The following is a 16,532-nucleotide window of genomic DNA, read 5'->3' as shown; positions in this document are numbered from 1 at the left end:
TATAGGCGCGGGCGGGCACGGCCGAGGGCGTGGGCGCGCGGCGGACTTGACCGGACGCCGGGGCGAGCGCGCGCGCGGGTTGGGCGAGCTCTGGCGTGCCGACCAGGGTCGAACACGTGTGCCCGTGCGTTCTGCCCAAGCTCTGGCGCGTGTGGTCGCTCATCCGAGCCTGCTCTCGCCTTGGTCAGTGCACGAAACCTCTTCTCCTCCCTACAAGCTACCATTCTTGTGTGGAGGTCATAGGATTTTGCCTACTGGTTGCAGAGATATGGAGCCAGGAAATCTGGTCTGTCTCCCTGCCTAAACCCGAGGCAAATCCCAAGTTTTGTCGTGTCTAGGGCTCGCGTCCCAATGCCATCTTCTGGCACACGACAGAGGGGTTAGTTAGACACAAATTTGTCAATGGGGCCATTAGGATTCGAGTTAGGGATCAAGGTGAACATCCCTGATCTTTGGCTCAAGGTCTGAATTTCAGAATTCTGAAATTCAGAATTCCCAATGAGTCCCAACAAAAGAAGTTTGATTTGGGGGTTTTCTTGAATTATTTTGGCTAAGCTTTCTCAATCTTTCTTGTTGCTTATTAAATATACTTTAACTTATATAATTGGCTCAACTCAAAATTTTGAACTTTTCATTCCCTTTTGCTTATTCTTTTGAATTTTGCTCATGGGGTTCACTTAGAGTTCTTAATTAGGGTTGCACATTCTTATCTTTTCAAAGACTCAATTGTTTTGATCATGACACTTTTAAGTATATACTTGGTGAATTCTTTATTACTTAAGTTAATCTGATGCTCATGCTTACTTGGATTTACATGAAATAATGGTTCTGGGTTGGGCTTTTACAAGAGAAACCCTAGGTGACACTGGGGTGTCACAACAGCCTCTTATGGTCTTATCATTCATCAGATGGATGTTAAGATCGCTTTCCTAAATGGAGAGTTGGATGAGGAGATCTACATGGATCAGCCAGAAGGGTTCATTGCGGATGGTCAAGAGAACAAGGTGTGCAGGTTGATAAAATCATTGTATGGCCTAAAACAAGCACCTAAGCAATGGCATGAAAAGTTTGATAATACTCTTACAGCTGCTGGTTTTGCTGTAAATGAATCTGACACGTGTGTGTATTATCGGTATGGTGAGGGTGAGTCTGTTATGCTGTGCCTTTATGTTGATGACATCTTGATCTTTGGATCAAATCTCAATGTGATTGAGGAAGTTAAAAATCTTTTATCGAGCAATTTCGAAATGAAAGATTTGGGAGAAGCTGATGTCATTCTAAACATCAAGCTTGTTAGAGAAGCTGATGGTGGGGTAACTTTGTTACAATCTCATTATGTGGAAAAGGTATTGAGTCGCTTTGGTTTTAGTGACTGTGATCCTGCTCCAACACCTTATGACCCTAGCATGCTATTGAAAAAGAATCGGAGAATAGCAAGGGATCAATTGACATACTCCCAGATCATTGGCTCGCTCATGTACCTTGCAAGTGCAACAAGGCCAAACATCTCTTATGCTGTGAGTAAGCTAAGTCGGTTTGTGTCGAAACCAGGAGATGATCACTGGCGTGCTCTTAAGAGAGTGTTGTGGTATTTGAAAGGTACTATGACATACGGTATTCATTATACTGGAAACCCAAAAGTGCTAGAAGGCTATTGTGATGCCAACTAGATTTCTGATGCTGATAAGCTTTATGCCACAAGCGGATATGTGTTTCTATTTGGAGGTGGTGCTGTTTCCTAGAAGTCTTGCAAGAAGACTATCTTAACGAAGTCTACAATGGAAGCAGAACTCGCGGCATTAGACACTTCTGGGGCTGAGGCTGAGGCCGAGTGGCTTTGTGATTTCCTATTGGATTTACCGGTAGTTGAAAAATCGATACCGGCTATTTCCATGAACTGTGACAACCAAACGGTGATTACAAATGTTAATAGTTCTAGGAATAACATGAAGTCTATAAGGCATGTTAAGAGGAGATTGAAATCTGTCAGAAAGCTGAAAAACTCTGGAGTTATAACGGTGGATTATGTCCACACATCGAATAATCTGGCAGATCAATTCACTAAGGGTCTGTCACGCAATGTGATAGAAAGTGCATTGAGAGAAATGGGTATGAGACCCATGTGAAATCTACTCTAGTGGTAACCTGCTCTATGTGATCGGAGATCCCGTGAAGTAGAGTGGAGAAACAAGCTAGGAGTAGGTTGTGAGGAAAGATCCCTTCCTTAACTCATTTTTGATGCACATCTTTCCTATCTGTAAGGCAGGATGGTTTTTACCTTAATGTATTCCAAGAGTCTTATAAAGGTGAGATGTTGTCCTACAAAACATCTTCTGAGGAATACACCTATATGAGTCAGACTGCTGGTCACAGTCTATGGGACTTGGGTAATCCCTAAATACTCATGAAAGGCACTGAAGTGTGACTTATATGCTTCTAAACAGCGGGAATGCCCTTTTGCAGCCTAGTATCAGTAAAGGATTTGAGTGAATCTTATTTCGCACAAAACTGTCAATTCAAGGCTTAGTCCATTGTTCAGCTGTGAATGGGTGAAACTCTTATTCTAGATGGATGTTCAACTTAAGTCTCCATCGAAACACTGGTATATCAAAGGATTGTGATTCTGATACTTCATCATTACAAACCCTAGAGTTTGGTGGAGATTGTTGGATCTTTTATGGACTTGACCCATTTATTGAATAAACTCTATGGTGTGTAATGGTAGAGAATACCAATAGTACCATATTGGAAGTTCAAGGGTCGTTGGCTTGACTTATATGGTGGAAATTATTCCACTTAATTTGAGAAGTCAAGAAACGGACAAGGGCGTGTCACACGCGCGCGCACGCCGCCGCCGCCGGCCAGGCGTGGCGTGGCGTGGCGAGGCGAGGCAGGCAGGCAGGCGGCGAGCGGGCGTGGTGTGGTTGTGTTAATTTTTAGCACTCAGTAACCGCGGGAGTTTCAACTCCGGGTTAAACCTTTCAGTTTCCCGTCTCTTCGTTAGCCGCATGCGACCCTTCTTCTTCAGCTTCCCATCAGCCGCATGCGACCCTTCTCCTTCAGCTTCTCTTCGCGAGAGGTTAAGTAGGGAAGAATGCCTGCACTTGGTACACGAGAGCAGAACCATTTCAGAGTCACAACCCAGCCGCAAGTGAGGGTATTTCCATCTCGTAGCTCTGCGCGCACAGAGAGGCGAGAGGGCAGGTGCCTCCGAAGCCCTTGCCATTCAAGACCTTGCACGGGGGATCGGCAATTAGGTTTTTGGGGAGCGTCTACGCGACTGCTCAAAACATCTTCTTCTTCCTGGCGACATGACAAAAGAAGCTGGACAAGGATCTGAATCCTCAGAGCGCATGGAAGGGTATGAACAATTTATCTCCTTACTGTTTTGCGTTCTGCAGATTATATATGTTTCATATATTCATCTCTGCCATTTCATATGTAGCCATAAATTTATCTCATATGTCCTATCATATTATAATATATTATATCTATTTGTTTTAATTTTACGGTCATGCTGTTTATGTTGCTATCTGCTTATTTTCAGTTGTTCCATCAAAATACATGTACCATGTTTATATGCTTATTATATTTATATGATTCATATGCTTTATGTTCTCATGATCCATATTGTTATGGATATATTTAAGATCACGATTACTATGATTAATTATCTTTTATATGTCATCATCATAATGTTAATTTATGAAATTAAAATGATATGAAAAATGTCTATATTTCTAACAATTTCAATATATACTTTTCTCTTTCCCGTACCAGTTTTCCCTAAACTCTCCCTCTATACTCTGCTACAACCATAAAATATTATCTTCCGTACCTATTTATCATTCCTTATCAATTTTTCCTCTACTAATAAATATTGGAGTGCACGAAAATTGAGGCAAGAAGGGTCGTCTGCCTCGCCAATCTGGCGGTGTACACTACCGTAATTCGGCTCTTTGCCGAGTATCAAATGATTTATCGAGTGTTTTTTTTTCTGGAGTTCTTTGCCGAGTGCCAAGCAAAAAACCATCAGTAAAAAAACACTCGGCAAAGAAACTCTTTGCCGAGTGTTTTATTTTTGGCACTTACCAAATAGTTTCTTTGGCGAGTGTTTTTTTAACACTCGGCAAAAGGCTTGTTTGTCGAGTGTTTTTTCAACACTAGACAAAGATAATTTAAAATTCACATTTTAAAACAGTAAATTAGTTTAAATAAAAAAAAATTCAACTATGAATTTGTATAACTCATCAAAATGTATAATTTATATTTTGATCATTTCTTCATATGACAAAATAAAAGTAAATTTGTTCATAAAACCTATATCTCTCGTAGTTTATGAAACTACAAGAGAGATATACAATATTTACGAATAATGTTAGAACCATCATGTGAGATGAACAAAGGACCAAACAACCAAAATTAACTTTGTAGATCTTGAAAAATTATAGAATTTTGTAGTTGGCAACTTTTTCATTTGAATTAATTTTGTCAACAAAAACTACGTGTGAATTTAAAAAAATTAAATTTGAATTTTGAAAACGACCTCGAATGGAAAAATCACCAACAGAAAAGTTGTAGGTCTTGAAAAGTTATGAAACTTTGCAGTTGACACTGTTTTGGGTTGAAATCATCTTGTCATGCAAAATTATGTTTGAATTTTAAAATTTGAATTTTTCAAACTATATCGGATGGAAAAGTCACCAAAATAAAAGTTATAGGTCTTGAAATGTAATGAAACTTTGTAATTGATAATTTTTTTATTTGAAATCATCTTGTCATAGAAAAAATCGTGTGAAGTTTTTAAATTTTGTAAACGGCCTCAAATGTAGAAACTACCAAAATAGAACATGTAGATCTTAAAAATTTATGCAACTTTATAGTTGGTCACATTTTCAAATAAATTCATTTAGTGTCTCAAATAATGAAATTACTCTCGGTTTGTTATAGTACACGAGAAATAAAAACGTAATATAGACACAATTGATGTAGTAGTGTCGTGGTAGAGGACGATATGCTTAAGAGAGGTTGTGAGTTTGAATCTTATCATTCACAAAACATGTAAATTTGATTTGAAATAATGGTGAAAATGATAAGGCGATAAGTATGGTAATGAGTAGTGTTCATAATTTAAAAAATGTTTTGCAATTCTTAATTTGCTGAGTGCTTTTCTTTGCCGAGTGCTTTTAGACACTCGGTAAAGTCTTTGCTGAGTGTCCGACAAAAAATGCTTGGCAAAGAACCATTTACCGATAAAATGTTTGCCGAGTATTCTTTGTCGCGTGTAACACTCGGCAAAGGCTTTACCGAATATCTAGCACACTCGGCAAAGGATTTGCCGAATATCTGGGACACTCTGCAAAGAAGTCAAGTCTGATAGGGGTATACTCCCTTGGCACTGTAGCACGGCTGACGTGGTATTGTAGCGGTTATACGCATAACAGTGCAAAAGAGGGGTGGACAATGCCACGGACACTACAGTAAAACGACAGACATAAAACAGGGTCTATTTCCGACGGTTTTGAGGTTATGTCCGACGGCTTTGATCGTCGGAGATTCTATGTTTTACTATAGTGAGGTAGTCTAAACAGCCAAACAGAAATAATGAAACTAGATCATAAAAAGGGTGGACATGTGCAAAATACACATACTCATTCGTGCCACACCCCATCGCGCCATCGTTGGAGGTCACCACGCTTCGTGCCCCCGCGTGCCGCAATAGGAGTGTAATTTCTTTTGCGCGGTGTATTGTGAAGTGGCATTCTTAAAATAAAACTAGTTTTTTTTAGCGTTGGGGCTCTAGCCCATTCCATTTACTGTAACCAACAACCCCTAGCTATTGTATGCAGGGGAGGGCGGTCGTCTCCGTCAAAACTTTGAATCTCCCTTTTGTAAATTATCTAACCTCAAGAAAATTTAAATCACGTTGTCCCAATGAGCCAAGTCCCCAATATTTTTTTTTTTGCTATATTCACCATTGATCTTTACGTCAGTACGTGCGAAGAAGTTCTGATAAATGCAACATCTCTTTACGCGTGAACGAAAATTTCCAAGTATAAAGTTTGATATCAATACACACGCGTCACGCAGGAAGACGCGTTCTTCCGTATGAGAAGGTTAAGTTGCGACATTTGGCAGTGCATGATAGAGACTTTTATGCCCTTTGAAAGAAACATTAGAACTAAGATAAGCCTTCGAGGAACAACTAACTAGCTAGCTACTAGCTAGCTGTGTTCGGTAAAACCGAGTATGCATGTGTATGCATGCATGGAATGGAATAGACGACCGTGTCCGTCTGCCCGATACATTTGGAAGATTAAATTCCTACCGCCTACAAATTAAGCCAAGTCATCGCACTTTCTTTCTTTATTTAAAATCCAACATGCCGGGCCTCGCCATTTGGTTTGTTTTGCTTGGCTTTTGACTTTGTCAACGAGATTTTATTATAATATGCTTCCATGCATTCTCTCTCGCACACAGTTTGTTCATTGATTAACGACCACGACAGCCACATGCTCCCAAAGTAGTTGGGCCTGATTTATGTTCATCCGAGATGCCCGGAGACGGCCTCGCTCGGTTTTGAATACTACTCGGTAGCCCAATATAATCGTTCTTCTTTTCTCTCCATGGAGCACATCACCGGAGATAGATTTCATGATATTTTTTCTTCAGTGGAATAGTTTCGACCTGGCAACCGCACGTGGCTGTCAGCAACCCGGGCACACAGGAGAAGGCAAGGGCGGAACAAGCCACGACGGCTGAGCCAGAACGAAGGACGGGCCGGCGCAGCCGAAGGCCCAGTTCCAGGATCGCGGGAGCAGAGTGGATTCGTTAAGCGCCAAGGCCCAAGTACCTCATTGCTAGTTGGAGGCTGACTGTAATAAATAGAAGAGACTTGTAATAAAACAAACGGTTTTAGTTCAGCAATCGAAATTTATAGCAGCGGCCACAGCGGCGATGGCTTCTCCGGCTCATCGTAGGTGAACCAACAGTGGTTGCTGACAAGTGGTATCAGACTCATCTTCCGGTCCTGGCGGCTTCTCTGCACTTTACGAGAAGTGCATGGATGGCAGGCGCATCGGATCCTAGCATCGCGGCGGCAATCGCGGCGCAGTCCAAGTCGATTGAGATTCAATCGAAGACGATGGCCAACCAGTCCAAGATCCTGGAACAGCTCTGCGATCGCCTGGAGTCTCAAGATCAGAGGTGGAGCGGCTTAGAAAAAGCAGTCAGCGCCAACGCGGACAACGTCGCCAAATTGCATGAGAAAATGGTTGAAGGGGAAATCCAGATCAGGCAGTGGCAAGCAGACCTGCGCGATCGTCTCGACAACTTTATTGCGAACACGACGACTCGGGTGGCCGTATTGGAGAACGTCACCAAGGTGTTCGAATCATGGCAGCCCCGAATCGAAGGATCTGTCGACACGATCAAGACGTCGGTCGAAGCAGTTCGTGTGGAGCTTGCCAGAGTCGCCCTTGTATTGGACCATGGTGCTTCTGAGCTTCGCACGGCGGGACCTGTCCAAGATGGATCGGCGTCGGAGCGTTTCCCGGCTGCTGGATGTTACGCTGAAGGCTCTGATAGGCACTGCTTGGTTCCTCGGCACCGGGAGTTTGGGTTCCGGGAGGTGCCACCCCAAACCAACTCCCGACTAATGGTATGAATGACAAAGGCCCAATTCCTCGCCATGTTTTTTCCTTGTATCATGATGCATATGTTCCTCCTGAGTTTCCATATCACCACAGAACACATGATTCTTCGGGGGGTTACGTTCATGGTTCTTCTTCATCATCGTTGGGCAGCCTTCCTAAAATGAATTTTCCATTGTTTGACGGAGAAAACCCCAAGTTGTGGCAATCACGCTGTGAATCTTATTTCCATATGTACGGAGTAGAGCTTAGCATGTGGGTGCAGGTTGCTACAATGCAGTTTGTTGGACCGACTGCACGTTAGTTGCAGTCCATAGAACCTAGATTGCATCTCATTTCTTGGATAGAATTTTGCACTCTGATCCAGGATAGGTTTGCTAAGAATCAACATCAATGGTTGCTTAGACAATTGTTCCATATTAGGCAAACAGGGGCTGTCTCATCTTATGTCGAGGAGTTCTCCCAATTGGTAGACCAGCTTAATGCTTATCAGCATATGTCTGACCCCTTGTACTATACTCTTAAATTTGTTGATGGGCATAGAGATGACATTAAAGCAGTAGTCATGTTACAATGCCTCAAAGATTTCGATACTGCTGCTGTGCTTACTCAGTTGCAGGAGGAGGTAGGTGAACCGAGGAGAAAACGTGACTACAGGCGATCATATTCGGGTGGTGCAGTGATAGTGTCAACCCCATCGGTGGGAACACAACCTCCATCTTCTAAAGAAGCCAAGTCAACTTCAACCACTACATCTGCTGATTCCAAGCTATCATCTCTGTATGCTTATCGAAAGGCACAAGGCCTTTGTTATAAATGTGGGTTGACATATTCCAGAGGTCATCGATGTGCTGACACGGTTCAGCTTCGTATGGTGGAGGAGTTGTGGCAGATGGTGTCCTTACCTGAAGTTTCAGGATCTGGTTCCGACACTGATGAACCTCCAGAGTTGAATACAATGGTGCTATCTCAAGCTGCAGTTGCAAAGATGTCTACTCCTCGCACTATGCGCTTTGTGGGCCATGTTGATGGGATAGATGTTCTGGCCTTACTGGATTCTGGCATCTCTCATACATTTCTCGGCTCAATGGTTGCAACTCAGATGGCCAATGTGACTGCTATGGTTAAACATGTTTGTGTACAAGTGGCTATTGGTACTCAACTTTCTTGTGATTCGGAAGTGGTAAATGCAGTGTGGTCTATTGGAGGAAGGCCATTTACCTCTACTCTGAAGGTGTTGCCGTTGTCTACTTATGATCTTATAATTGGTATGGACTGGCTGGAAGCTCATAGTCCAATGTTAGTTAATTGGTCCCATAAGAGGCTAACTATTCCCTTCTAGAATAATGTAATTACTCTTCATGGCATTGCTTCTTCAGTCATGACCAACTCAGTGGTACAACTGTGCAACTTACTGGAATTGTTAGAGAAGGAACACAATATTCTCTCCCAACTACTAGATGCAATTCAGGCTCTAGTCCAATAGTTCTGTTCAGTCTTTGAGATTCCTAAACGCATGCCTCGTGTGCGGGATTGTGACCATCAGATTCCATTATTGCCAGGCCTGTCCAAATGAGGCCATATAGGTATGCACCTGCCCTGAAGGATAAAATTGAGAAACAGGTCTATGAAATGCTTCAGTCAGGCATTGTGCAACCTAGTAAAAGTGCTTTCTCTTCTTTGGTGATATTGGTTAATAAGAAAGACCAAACTTACAGATTTTGTGTGGACTATCGTCACCTAAATGCACTCACCCTCAAAACAAAATTTCCAGTATCTGTCATCGATGAGTTTTTGGATGAGTTGCATGGAGCATCGTGGTTTTCTACTCTTGACTTGCGTGCTGGTTTTCACCAAATTCGTATGAGCCCGGAAGATCAACATAAGACAGCTTTTCAATCGAACCATGTACACTTTGAATTCAGGGTTATGGCATTTGGCTTGTCAGGAGCTCCAGCCACCTTTCAGAGCGCCATGAACAATACCTTAGCTCCTATATTGCGGAAATTTGCATTGGTATTTTTTGATGATATTCTTGTCTATAGTAAGACATGGGAAGATCATCTATATCATCTAACACAAGTCCTTCAAGTTTTGGCAAAAGAGGAGTGGCATATCAAGTTGTCTAAATGTGCTTTTGCTCAGCAACAGATTGCTTACTTAGGCCATATTATCAGATGTCAAGGAGTGGCCATAGACCCTTTCAAGGTAGAGGATGTGCACAATTGGCCAGTTCCAGAGAATTGCAAGGAGCTAAGGGGATTTCTTGGTTTGGCAGGGTACTATAGAAAATTTGTCCGACATTTTGGTCTTATAGCTAAACCTCTAACTAATCTGTTGAAGAAGGGTGCCTTATTTGTTTGGACACATGACCATGAAGTGGCCTTTGACACTATCAAGCAGTCCCTGTCTTCATCCCCAGTTTTAGCTCTGCCCAATTTTGCAATGCCCTTTGCTATTAAGTCTGATGCCTCGTGTTCGAGAATTGGTGCGGTGCTGTTACAGGACGGTCATCCTCTGGCCTTTGTAAGCAAAGCACTGGGGTCCAAAACTAAAGGCATTTCGACTTATGAAAAGGAGTATTTAGCAATTATTCTTGCAGTCACTCAGTGGAGACAATATTTACAGCATTCAAAATTTCTCATCTATACTGATCATAGAAGTTTATCCCATCTTACGGAGCAGAAGTTGCATACGCCTTGGTAGCAGAAAATGTTTTCAAACTATTAGGTCTGCAGTACCGAGTGGTATATAAGAAAGGCGTGGAAAATGGGGCAGCTGACGCATTGTCTCGCAGACCAGCCACTGAAGCGGTGTTGTGTAGTGTATCCTCTTCAGTGCCTCAATGGCTTATTAAGGTGTTGGACAGCTACAACCAAGACCCTCAAGCCCAAAAATTACTGACTGAACTTGTGGTCCAACAAGACAATTCTGCACCTTATTCCATACAGTCGGGTATAATTTGTTACTAAGGCCGAGTTTGGGTCGGCAATGATTCTCATCTTCAGCATAACATCATAGCTGCGTTGGATGACAGTGCCTTGGGAGGACATTCTGGATTTCCAGTTACCTATCGGCGTGTTAAACAGTTGTTCTCTTGGAAAGGTATGAAAGACTAGATCAAGTATTATGTTGCCGGTTGTTCTGTATGTCAATAGTCTAAGTATGACAGAAGAAAATATCCTGGACTTCTTCAACCTATACCGGTGCCTGAGCAATCTTGGCAAGTCATAAGTATGGACTTTATGGAAGGGCTTCCTCGATCCCGTAATGCTGATAATATCTTAGTGGTGGTGGATGTTTTTTTTCTAAATACTCCGATTTCTTGCCATTGCTTCACCCTTATACTGCACTCAAAGTGGCTCAAGTCTTTTTGAATTCAGTTTACAAGTTGCATGGGTTGCCTCATTCCATAATATCAGACCGGGATAAAATCTTTACAAGCCACTTTTGGCAGGAGCTGTTTCGGTTGTCGGGCACGACCTTGAAGATGAGTTCTTCATATCATCCTCAAACGGCTGGTCAAACTGAAAGAGTTAATCAATGTTTGGAGACATTTCTTTGCAGCTTTGTGGACGCATGTCCTTCCAAATGGTTATCATGGTTGACATTGGTAGAGTACTAGTATAATACCAGCTTCCATTCTTCATTGGGCACTATTTCTTTTGAGGTAATGTATGGTCGGCATCCTAGACATCTAGGTATCTCTATGGCCGATGTGTCCACAACAAATGATTTACATGCTTGGATGCAAGACCGGGAATTGATGGTACGACTGGTCAGACAACATCTTCTACGGGCTCAGCAAAGGATTAAAACTCAGGCTGATAAAGGAATGACAGATCATGAATTCCACGTGGGGGATTCAGTATACCTCAAACTTCAGCCCTATGTACAGAGCTCTGTTGCTCGCCGTGCCAATCACCAAGTTTTTTGGTCCCTACACTATTTTACAGCGCATCGGCAAGGCCGCTTACAAATTGCTTCTGCCACCGTCAGCTTCTATACATCCTATCTTTCATGTGTCTCAACTCAAACAATCCTTGGGTCCCAATCATGTGGTTGTTGTCCTTCTAGATCAGATTGATCCTTTACAGGTCCCTCAGCAGATATTGGATTGATGTCTTATCAATAGGGGCAACCATCAGGTGTCCCAGGTTTTGATCAAATGGTCCAACCTCGACGCATCTCTTTCTACATGGGAGAATGAAGTAGCGCTTCGTGCAAGGTTTCCTTCAGCTGCTGCTTGGGGTCACGTAGCTTTTCAAGGCGGAGGTCTTGTCAGCAACCCAGACACACAGGAGCAGGCAAACGCGGGAGAAGCCACGACGGCTAAGCCAGAATGAAGGATGGGCCGGCACAACAGAAGGCCCAGTTCCAGGATCGCGGGAGCAGAGTGGATTCGTTAAGCGTCAAGGCCCAAGTACCTCATTGCTAGCTGGAGGCTGGCTGTAATAAATAGAAGAGACTTGTAACAAAACAAACGGTTTTGATTCAGTAATCGAAATTCATAGCCGTGGCCACAGCGGCAACGGCTTCTCTGGCTCATCGTCGGTGAACCAACAGTAGTTGCTAATAGTGGCCAAATTTTATAACATATAAATGATCATATAAACAGAGAAAAATGAACCTGAGTAAGGAAAATTAAATCATAGTAAGCAAAATCTCTTATTGCTTCTCCATCTCCTTTTTTGGAAAAAAATCACTACACCAAAATAGTGAACTTCCTAGAGCCTAAACCCTAGGAAGTTAGCCCTAAACTCTAGGAAGTTAGCTAAACTCTCGGAAGTAAAGCCATCCCATCAGAAGTTTGGCTCTCGGGTTTTTTTGTCGGAAGTTAGATTAACTTCCTAGAGCCCTCTAGGAAGTTAGCTAACTTCCTACAGCCAAAGGAGCCTCTCAGAAGTTAATAGGTTCTCGGAAGTTAGTAGCTTCACGCCGTCAGCTAACTATCTTTCTACGACTAACTTCGTATGACTGACTGTAGCCTAGCTAACTTCCTACGGCTGACTGTAGCCCCTAGGAACTTAGCTGGCTAACTTTCTACGACCCAATTGGCCTCTAGGAAGTTAATTTGACCAGCATTACAAATGCTGTTTATTTTTATTTTACACCACATTCCATAACATAAGAAATATATCTACAACTATATAGCACAACATATTTTCACATAAAACATCTCACACACAATCACATAACAATATTTAAATCCATAGGCTCATCAATTACATCACAAAAGTCTCATCCATAGTCATAATAATACACATCTCATCTAGTACTAATAAGAGGCAATATCTCATACATAGTCATAATAAAAGTCTCAAGTATCAGAACACATAACATGGAAGCTCACGATCGCCGATCACCATCGGGGTATAATGACGAGTGATGGTCGATACCTCCACTAGCGAAGAGGATTTCGACAAAGTCTAACCCGTCTTCTCGTTCATGCGTCGGCAAGGTAGCTGGCAGGGTCTAATATACATGTACAAATGATATTTGCTGAGTTACATCATAATATAACTAACAACAAGTAAATGATGATGAATTTGCATACCTGATGTTCGGTAGGTGGAGATGTAGGTGTAGGTGGAGGTGAAGACCAAGGATAATGAACGGGAGGTGGTGGTAGTGGTGGGGGCACCAGGACATGTATCCCTTGGGCTTGAGCTAGTTGCTACAAAATTTTCAAACTCATTCACATCAGTGTTTTAAATCAATACATATCTTAAAGTGAAAGTTATTATCTTTTGAACTTACTTGTATGAGTGTTTGTTGTTGTTGAATCTGTGTAGCATAATATTCATGTTGCACAGCTTGTTGCTTCAAGTAATCCTGATGTCGCCTAAGTTCTTCTCGTAGTTGCTCCACTTCTGCTAGATATTGAGTGGAGCAACGGGAGCTACGAGAAGCAGACCTTGACGAACCTCCATGATGAACCCTCACCTAGCTCGAGTCGATGACATTAGCAAACATTGTGTACCTACAAAACAAGTTACATCACAACAGATTCATAATACATGTATTGCACTCAACCAATGAACCATTATAAGATATGTAGAGTCTGCACCTTCCATGAGCTTTTCCACCACTTGCATACACAACCTGAGGATCAATAGGTGAGGTCCTCCAGTCATAGTCTGGTCCGTGCTAACCAGACATCGCCTCGCCATATGCAGCCTCATACAAAAGAACAATGCAATCTTACATACAAAAATCCATATAAACAGAACCTACCAAACATTTCAAAACACTCACCACACGATCTATTGCCTTTTTGCTGCACAACACATATGGATTTGCAGGATCTGGTCCCCTGTGCCCCCTAAGGTATATTTGAACATCACTAGGCATTGCACCAGTGTTAGCTTCCTGTATGTACATTTGACAAACATTATAACCAGAAATTACAGCAAGTCAACTATAATCAATGAAAATGGATTAAATTGTACTTACCATTCGTTTTGCCAAACGAAAGTAATCATCACATCCAAACATGTGATACGACTCAGTTCCACGATTGGAACTGTGTCGCACAGACTTTTCCTTGAATTCAGTCGAAGCCCAGTAACGGCATAACGCACGCCAAGCAGCATCATGATGGCTATCCATGGAATCGAATGCTGCATGAACACAATTCATTTACAAGTAAATATAATATCTAGAAGCAATGGTAATTTTTTCAACACAAGCAAAAACATCAATTACCTCAAGATATTGTTGCTCAGTCATATCGAGTCCATATTGTGTCACCTCGTTCTTACTCCCTGGACGTCGCCCTTCACTACCCAACATAGCTTGACTAATCACCTGGATTCGAGCATAGTACATCATATCCCTAACAACACTTGCCGCATTCCTATGGAACACGGAGTGTGCGTGTTTCGTATGAGTATCTCCTTCAGGCAACTTATAATGTTTCTAAAAAACATAGTCAAAATCCATAATTTGAAACAATCATCGAGATTACAACTTAACAAAAAATTCTAACATACCTAGAAGTCATGCCAAACTGCAGCTTGTGCATTCCCATGTTGCACATTTATTGCAAGGGCATATTGATCCCATCTTGTGACAGGGACCTCCTTACCATCCTTTATCACCAATCCAGGCTATTTCATACAACATATATTGCCCAACACTTTCTTTACTTGCCTTCAACGACCTGTGCTAGTGAAACTACTATCCACCCAAGCCCTAACAACATAAGAACAATTGTCAAATTCAAAATGTAATCGTGTAATAGTGTAAGACATAAGAACGAAGCAAGGATACTCTTACCCATCTCCAGTTGGTATTATCTCAACCCTATCAACTGGTTCTTTAGGAGGGGGAACCCAACTAGTTCTCTGTGGCTTCTGGACCCATGAAGGCCCTCCAACTCCCTCGCTTCCAAAACCACTAGCTTTTCCTTCCCTTGACCCACTAGCTCCACCAACTCCAGACCCTCCATCTCTTGGCCATCCACTTGGATCCTCAGGCCATTCACGCCATCCACTATGGCTATCATATCCCAAACCACCAGTATCATGGCATCCCCACCCTGTCTCCGCCTCCTTTGTCTTTACCTCATCTTCAACATCTCCAACCTGTCTCCCCTCCTCAGTCTCTACCTCATCTTCAACATCTCCCACCTCTCTCCCTCCTCTGTTTCTACCTCATCTTCAGACTCATCCTACAAACATTACATTGCATTGCAAAACAAATATTACATTAATAATTTAGTTATACGAACTCATACAAACATTACATTGCAAAACAAATATTGGTTACCTCATTCCTCTGAACGCCGATTGTCTGACCCTTCAACTCTGGAACATGCTCCAACAAAGCTCTACGCCTACTCGAGCTGGAACTAATGCCCTTAAACAGTATGTCCTCCTTTCTCATAACAAAGGATGCTCTCTTCGCAAGTCCCTTAGTGAACTGCTTCACCTTTTTAGACATACTGTTATTAGAACAAAATCAAATTAGTAAATGAGCATAATGTAAATGAACATAATGTATTGAAAATAATAATAAATACATAATTACTTTTCAGTCGTATTCAAAATCAGGATCAAATTGTTTCCTTCGATTCGTTGTTTTCTTCTTTGACTTCCGTTTCCTTTTTTAGGACTTACTACATCTTCAGAATCTCCCACTAAGGATTCTGGCAAAACCTCAGTATCTATATTAAAATTGGTCAGGAGTTCATCTTCTTGGTTAATTTCTTCAACTTCCGGCACGAACCATTCACCCTTGTTGGATAATCGTTCACGAGGATTAACTTTGTACACTACCCACGTGGCTTCCAGCTTTGTACATGGATACGGTATGTAGTACACCTGGTCAACTTGGTGAGCAAGAACAAATTTGCTACATGCATTTGTTTTGAGCTCATGTTTCACTTCTACCATGCCAAATTGGTTTTCTACAGTCCCTTGATTACGATCAAATCAATCACATTTGAAAAACACCACCTTAAGATTTTTGCTACTAGCAAAGTCGTACTCGAGTATGTCATTAATAACTCCATAATAATTGATCTCTCTTCCACGATCATCGACTGCCCTGCATACAAATCTAGTATTTCTTGTCGATGCAAATGGACGAGTAGACTCAAATTTGGCCGAACGAAAACAAAACCCCTTAATGTCGTAACAACCATAACTTCTGACTTTTACGATTGCGTAAGACATCTGAAGCAAGTCCTCATCTAAATTTGGAATTTTATCACACTGCCAATTAGATAGTGAAATTAGATTTCTTAAACATAATATATAAAGTAGAACAAGAGTGTTAATTTATTTACTTGAGCTCGGAACCAATTAATGAAATTGGGCTTCCCATGTCTTCCTCGAAGGGCATTTTCATACTGCCTCGAGGACAATTTCTCAT

The sequence above is a fragment of the Zea mays genome, chromosome 2 (assembly GCF_902167145.1).
Source record: "Zea mays cultivar B73 chromosome 2, Zm-B73-REFERENCE-NAM-5.0, whole genome shotgun sequence".
NCBI lineage: Eukaryota > Viridiplantae > Streptophyta > Magnoliopsida > Poales > Poaceae > Zea > Zea mays.
Note: the sequence above shows the minus strand (reverse complement) of the source record.